At 40.3% G+C, this 8,124-nt stretch overlaps 1 long non-coding RNA gene across 1 annotated transcript; it reads right to left on the reverse strand.

Annotated features, from left to right (window-relative positions):
* Window positions 1–4,367: 4,367 nt before the first annotated feature.
* Window positions 4,368–4,881, reverse strand: LOC118561797. Its single transcript, XR_004930267.1, has 2 exons — window positions 4,843–4,881; window positions 4,368–4,694 (listed from the first exon to the last, which is right to left on the reverse strand). It is a non-coding gene; the product is annotated as an uncharacterized LOC118561797 (long non-coding RNA).
* Between the last annotated feature and the right edge of the window lie 3,243 nt (window positions 4,882–8,124).

Below are 8,124 nucleotides of genomic sequence, written 5' to 3' on the forward strand. Positions count from 1 at the left end.
CTTTTTCGGGCCATTTTGAGCGTTTAATTGACCCCACAAATGTGATGCTCCAGACACTCAATCTGCTCAAAGGAAGGTCAGTTTTGTAGCTTCTGTAACGAGCTAAACTGTTTTCAGATGTGTGAACATGATTGCACAAGGGTTTTCTAATCATCAATTAGCCTTCTGAGCCAATGAGCAAACACATTGTACCATTAGAACACTGGAGTGATAGTTGCTGGAAATGGGCCTCTATACACCTATGTAGATATTGGACCAAAAACCAGACATTTGCAGCTAGAATAGTCATTTACCACATTAGCAATATATAGAGTGTATTTCTTTAAAGTTAAGACTAGTTTAAAGTTATCTTCATTGAAAAGTACAGTGCTTTTCCTTCAAAAATAAGGACATTTCAATGTGACCCCAAACTTTTGAACGGTAGTGTATATATATATATATATATATATATATATATATATATATATATATATATATATATATACAGAAACACACTTTCGCTATGAGTCTCCAGATGAGCCCATTCAAGATGCACTACAAAAACTGGAAACCACATTTTTTAATGTAGTCATTGATGCTGCCATTTCTTCACTTGATGAGAGATTTCAGAATCTTGGAGACCTGAACAACATGTTTGGTGTGCTCCTCAATTTCCCCAACTTAGAAGAAAAAGACCTGCTACAGAAGTGTCAAACCCTAAGTTCTGCTCTGACCCAGGACAGCCAGCAGGACATTGATGGCGCAGAACTTACAGGGGAAAAGATACATTTCCATCAATGAATATGATAAACATGGAACTTTTAATCTTCCTGCATGTGAAGAAGCTAGCAGAAATTTAGCCCAAGATGTGGGTCACTTTCAGAATCTCTGCCACTCTTCCTGTTACGGTGGCTGCTGGTAAAATAAGCTTCTCCAAGGTAAAACTGATTAAAACTTACCTGATATCTACTATAATAATATTCAGCCCAGAAAAAGTCATCCACACATTCACACCAGGCAGAAACTACATGGAGATCTTCCAGTTCATCTTCTACTCTCTGTAGATGAACACAATGCTTTGGATGTGTTTCAGACTAAAAGCTTCAGCAAAACTAAATGCCTTTTCTGTCCAATCAGGAGGAACATTGAGAAAGGGAGGAGGACTAAAACACACGTCCAAAGATGGATTTAAAGAAATAAAGAAACACAATGTATGAAATCCTGACCCGGTCCAAAATAAATGAGACAAACACAGTTAGAAAGATCCAGAAAGGCTCTTCAGGGAGATGATGTCCAGATGCAGTGAAGGCCCTGAGACAGGAAGACTGATTATCAGTTTGTTTTCCCAGCAAAAAACAGAAATTTGTGGAAACATCAAAGTAATTTCAACATCTCAGTGTAGCTAATCCAAGAAGCTGTCAGTCAGGATGAAATATGTTCAATGAAACCTCAGAACCTCCTAAAGATGCTGATTGGCAGCAGAAAATGGACCTGAAACATTGAAACTTCTGATGTTTTCTACCTCATTAAATCCGTCAGCCACATTCTGCTCATCCAGCTCTGTTCTGCCGCTCCACATTTTTAACCAGGTTGTTAATTACCTCACTGAGCAGCTATCAGCCATCTTAAAGGTAACGCAGGCTCAGCATGCCTTCAGGAAGCCGGTGAATGAAACAGGAGGCGGTGTTTTATTGGAGGAGCGTTGAGTTGTAAAAATGAACGACAATCAGCAGGATGAGGAGGACAGCAGAAAGATGAGACTGACGCTGCAGAAAAGTTTAAATGATGAATGTTTCAGTGGGATTTCTGCCATGTTTCTGTTCTTTATACCTGAGGAGAAACAGAGGTTTGCTCTGTTCTGGGTTTTAGGAAGGATAATACAACAGTTTAGTGTTGTCTCCTACCATCTTTAATGTCTTTTTAGACGTCCCAGGCCCACAAATTGAGCTCCTGACCAATTCCCTTTACATATAAAGCAATGGCTGAGCGATAATTGTTTCCAATTAAACTCAACTAAAACTGAGACTCTCATTATTGCAGCAGATAGAGCTATCCCTGACATTAAACAGCACCTAGGCAATCTTAGCCTGGCAACAGAATCTAGATGGAGAAATCTAGGAATCATTTCTGATGAAGCCATGTCTCCAGAACACCGAACAAAACGACAACTAAAGACCCGCTTCTTCCAGCTGGGCAACATCTCTAAGCTCCAAACAATAGTCTCTAAAAATGAGCTCCAGATGCTGATCCATGCTTTGGTTTCATCTTCTTTAGACGACTGGAATCTGTTCCCCTGCCTGAACAAAAGGAGCTGGCCCGTCTACAGCTGGTCCAGATCTCTGCTGCCAGGATCCTGATGCACACTAACAGAAGAGCCCACATTTCCTCTGTTTTAAAACCTCTCCACTGGCTCCCTGTAGCACATGGCATCAACTATAAAATTCTGGTTCTGACATTCAGAGCGCAGCATGGGCAGCAGCCCCTCCCTACATCTGGGACTGGATTCAGCCTTACAGTCCAGCTGAGAGCAAGAGATCGTCAGAGCAGAACCTGCTGATGGTCCCTCAGACTCAATTAAGGGTCCAAGGAGACGGATCCGTCCAAGATGTTGGACCCAGACTGTGGAAGGAACCTCATTAGCTATAATCACTGGACTCTGTGGATGCTTTTAAAAAGCAGCAGAGGACATTCCTGCTGCGGATAACCTAAAGTAAATTATACTGATGAAATAAAAGACTTCATTTGAGTCCAAAGTTCATCAACAAATCCATGAATGAAACAAAATAGTAAAACCAGATCAGAGGAGAGAACTTTGATTTTCATGCTTCTGATTTTTAGTAAAAGCCTTTATGTCTCCTCTGGTTAATATCGCTGTTTGGTTTTCTTTCTCGTTTCTTTTGCTGAAAAATCAAAGTCATATGTGGGGAGTTTGGGTTTGAAAAGCTTTCTGTTAAATTAAAGGCAGTTTTCCTCAAAGTAACATGTGGACGTTCTAGTCTGGAAACAGGGAACAATAACAGCAGCAGCAGCAGCTTTAGTTTTCTGCTCTCTACTTTGTTCAGGATGATGAAAGCTGCAGGACAGAAGCTGCCAGAGAGGGCGGAGTCAAGAGTCCTGATCAAGCTCCAGATTCTAATCCGTTAACACCCTGCACATGTTTCTGATGGCTCACATTATGGGGGGAGAACAGACTCTGGAACAGTTTGTTTACTGGGTCGGATCGAACCAGAACCAGAGACACGTCAGTTAAAGAGGACCAGAACCTTAGTTGGACAGAACAACACACCTTCAAGGTCCATTGGAACAAACTGAGATGTGAAAAGTTTTGCTTCCCGCTTTCCTCCTCCTCCCATTTTGTAGTTCTGTTCTGACGTCTTCTTTGGATCAGCCTCAAAAGTCCACTCTGCCAGGGGACACATGGACCTGTGTCCTGGAAACGTGTTTTCAAGTTTTGGAAAAATGGAGCAGAAATATCATTTCATCATTGCTTTGAGTTTCTGCTGCTAATTTATTAAACTAAAGAATAAAATCTGTCATTTAGAAACATGTCAGAAAGAAGATGGAAATGTTTTACTGTAAATTAGGACTTTTTGAAAGTCAGTGTTGATAGAAAAAATCTGTTTTATTGAAACAAGTGTCAGAGTTTTAGTGAAATATTGAAAATTGATCATAGGAACAGAAGAAAATGAGCAACAAATGAATCAAATACAGAAGAAGAAAATCTGTTTACTGCTCATTGTAACACATGAAGTGGAACTGCAGCAAATAAACAAAAGGAAGATTTAACATGTGAATGTAAAAAGTGTTTAGAAAAATAGGAGCCGACAGAAACAGAAAATGTCCAGAGATTGAGAAAAACTGGCCAACATTTTAATGAAATCTGACTGATGAATGAAAGTAAAAAACCAAGAGAGAAAGTCAACATGCTGATATTCAGAGTGAAGCTTTGACTGGAAACAGGCAGAAAACCAACATGTGGATCCTGGAACAATCCCAGCTTCCATCTTTAAAGGACTGGAAGAGTAAGAAGTTTCCAAGGAATCATTTAGAAGAGTTTCACAAAGAAACAGATTGAATCCATGAATGTGAAAACGTGTTTCTGAGTGAAAGAGACAGACATGAACAGACTGAACTATCTGTTCAACAGGGAGAGGCTTTCTCTGACAGGAGGAGACTCTTTAGACTCAATCAGCACAGAAACACTGAGGAACCAGAACTGGACCAGAACCCAAAGCCAGGAAGCAGAGGTTCAGTGAATGTGGTGTTGAAGGTGTGGAGGTGGATCAGTGAGTCAGAGGAGACTCTGTAGAAGGACAGAATACCAGCAGGACAGTCCACATACACTGCTGCTCTGTAGGAGACGGAGGATGAGGGGATAGATGTTGTTGTGTTATAGTGATAGACAGAGTAACCATGACGATCAGAGCATCTCAGACTCCAGGACTGATCATTCCATCCAAACCAACAGTCTCTAATGTCTCCTTTCCTCCTGATTCTTCTGTAACTCACTGATATATTAACGTCTCCTCTCCACTCGACCTCCCAATAACAGCGACCAGTCAGACCAGTTCTACACAGCAGCTGAGGACGATCAAATCTGTCTGGATGATCAGGATATGACTGAAGCTCCTCCACAAATGTCACCTCCCTGCTGTTTTCAGCCAGTTTAAGTTTTCTGCTCACTGTGTTTGTGTCGATTGTGAGTTGACAGGAATCTGATGGAGAGAACAAAGACAATCCAGCTGCAGTCATTGATCATTTATTGACACTTTGATGATGACTCCTGAATGAGTGATGGACAGTTTGAAGATGGTTGAATGTGAGCTGCTTTGTTGTCATGAATCAAATGAAAAACACACTTACACTTCCTCAGACCTGGTGTCAACCATCGGACTCCAGCAGGCTCCACCCTGAAAGGAGGAGGGGGGTCAGACCATCAGTCTCTTTCAGCAGCAAACATGGACATTACATGTCTCTCAGACACACATTGTCCTCCACTGAGAAAGGACCAGTCCAACATTTGGACACGTCCACTTGTTGTAAAAATCCAGAGAAAGAAAGAAGAGCTGAGATCAGACAGACACCTGGGCTCTGATGATGATGATGATGATGCTGGTTTTGTTTGTGAGGGTAGAAGCAGATTGCAACCAGCTGGCGGTTTGTTTGTGTGTGTTGGATAAAGAGAAAAGCAGTTTGGGCATAAACTGGTTTATGACCGGACTGGAATTTGTTTGTTTGTTTTATTTGGATCCCCATTAGCTTCAGCATAAACTAAGCTATTCTTCCTGGTGTCCTTTAATCTTCTATGTGACAATACAATTTATTACATCACTTTACACACTATACGCACAAGACATTTACACAAAATAAATGCATATTTACATTTAACACCATTGATCACTAAAATAATACTAATAAAATTAATAAATGATAAACATAATTAAAATAAAATATTGGTACTCCAATACTTTCTCACTATGTTTATTTGTTCTAAACGTGCAAATGTCCCCACTTTCCAAAGCTCTTTTCATTACATCAGAGGGTTCCCCATGTCAGCACACATGGGGAAACATCTTAGAGAACCGTTAGAATCTTGTGGCCTTCCATCTAGCGTTATTCCAGCCAATTATTCAGGATGGGAGCTGCCACAACAGCAGCTGTTTGTGGAGCCCCGATGGCTTCTCTCCAACAACTGGGCTGATGGTCATCATCAGCAATGCCTCATATATCTGTCCTGAACATTCATTCATCTTAGCTGCTCAATGCTCTTTCAGCTTTTAAGGTAATCTAACTGCGCATACTGGTGGTGGATTTGAAACTCATTCATATCTCTTGCCAGACCCCGTATGTTTCGCTCTTATAACATCATCCATCACGCTCCTGTAATTCCTCACTCTATATGGTTGATATTCCAGACTCTATTCATCTCGTCATCCTGATCATTTCATCCTGATCATTCATCTCATCATTCATCCTATCATCCATTCTATAATTCATCCCTGTTCATTCGTCCCTGGACATTCATCCCTGGACATTCCTCCCTGATCACCTCACCATTCATCATCATTCAACATCCCTGTTCTTATACACCTGCTTATGCATATTAAAGTACAATATTGCGTTAATCTTTCCATCCGAGGTCTGTGTGCCAAAGTCTTAAAACATTGTATCAATAAAATTCTTCTAATTGTCTTTTCGTTCCGTGTGAGGTTTTCAGAGTGAATTCCTGTTTCCTCCCTAGGCTATGCCTACTTCCTGAATATCAACCAATTACGACTTGGTGTGCCCTTGGGAATGCAAATACTTCCTTTTTTCTTAGCTGAGCTTTTCAAAATAAGACAAAAGATCTGTTGGAATGCTTCTGATTAAAATGCAATGAAATTCTGGAAATTTATATAGTGGAAGATCTTTTAAAAACGTATAGGTTTACTGTTTGGATATTAAGAACACATATAAAGTATATGCGAGCTGATTCAGCATGGAGTTTCTGGACGGTTTTATACAATTCTTTTGTTGAGACTGAGTGTGCGTTACATGAGATAAGGTAACCCTTGACTCTGTAGTGAGTATAAAAACGGCCATGAAACGAATAAGACGTAGTGTGGTGTAGATGGATTTGACATTGTGCCTGAACAGGTTTAGCTTACCTAGTCTAATGTAAAATTAAAATAATGTGCGTATAGGAATATAGAACAGGCTTGACTCAATTAGTTGAAACCTAAATTGTAGATAAATGCTAAACGTTTGATCTTGTGTGTTAAAACTGAAGCATTCATGTTAATCATTACTGAAAGTTCCAGCTTTATGATTATAACTTATATGATTCCTTTGTGTTTCCCATATATTCATGTGATGTGTCATCTTATGTTCTTCTGTGAGTGATCACATAGATAACACATCATCTTTGTAAACAAAGGGGTGGAATTTTTTCAGAATATTATTTTAAAATCAGTATGGCCTCATGCCACTCGGAAATGTGAGTAGCTTCATGCCACTTGGACATGTGAGCACGGGCCTGTTGATTGCAAGGCTAAAGGCTGTGTAGCTAATGTGCGGGTTGATGATTTTCTAGAGTTAACTGTCTTTGTTTTGTCTCATGCAAAGGCCAGTGAGCCGAAAGCGAGGAGTGGCAGAAATAGACATGCGCAGACTGCAGCGGTATGGGTGCGATTATTTTACATCTATGTGATCTCTGCTCTGTTTCTCAATAAAAGTGGTGGAATGTCGACCACCATTTCCTTATTTAATAACTCTAGGAAGTCAGTTATTGTTTAGAAGTCCGACCACATTTAACCTGTGCCATTACAGGAACCCTATACAGGTTTTGAGGTAGTAGGAATCCCATCAGAGATCCAGACATCTGTGTAGAGCAGGAATAATCCACACCTCATTTTCTGGGAAGAACAGTAGGTTGTAAAGTTATCATACCTGGTTCATGTGCAATAAACCATATAAATCGCTCCTCTAAGTCATGTGTGGTTAGATCTGACCCTTATCACTAGAAGTCTCAGAGATACGAGAATTTCCGTCAGCCTCCAGTCCCCCCCGACACTACTTCACAACTCATGAATCCCTTTTCAGATTTAAATGCACCATTAGCCCTGTCGTTGGAGAACCATTCCACCCCTTCAGTTTCGGTTGTAGTTCAAGCCTCTCTGTTGACGAGTGTTTTACCTGAGAGCAGGGGGAAAAATCATATTTGTAATTAAATATAACTAGGTCTACGTCATCAGTGTCACTAACACCGGAATGATTTCAGACAGTGGAGCCACTAGCGCAGCGATCAGACGACAACTGATCTGTACAATGAAAATAGCTGCATGAGCTGGAATGTTGTAGAGAGGGAAAGCAAGATTATTTATACAATAATGACCCTTTGCCTTATTTACTAGGGGGCAAATATAACTGAAGTCACTTCAGCGCAATCTCTCCTCCCTGCAGCGGAGCGCACACACACACGCATATATATATATATATATATATATATATATATATATATATATATATATATATATACATACATACATACATATATACTGGAGGGCCAACTGAGTTTGCAAGACGGAAAACTACAAGTCGCCTCCAAAGCTTCCTCAGTTTGGTGGATATTGGTATGCTGATGACCATAAGAGACTGCACAGTCCA

Source organism: Fundulus heteroclitus, unplaced genomic scaffold, assembly GCF_011125445.2.
Source record: "Fundulus heteroclitus isolate FHET01 unplaced genomic scaffold, MU-UCD_Fhet_4.1 scaffold_719, whole genome shotgun sequence".
Lineage (NCBI taxonomy): Eukaryota > Metazoa > Chordata > Actinopteri > Cyprinodontiformes > Fundulidae > Fundulus > Fundulus heteroclitus.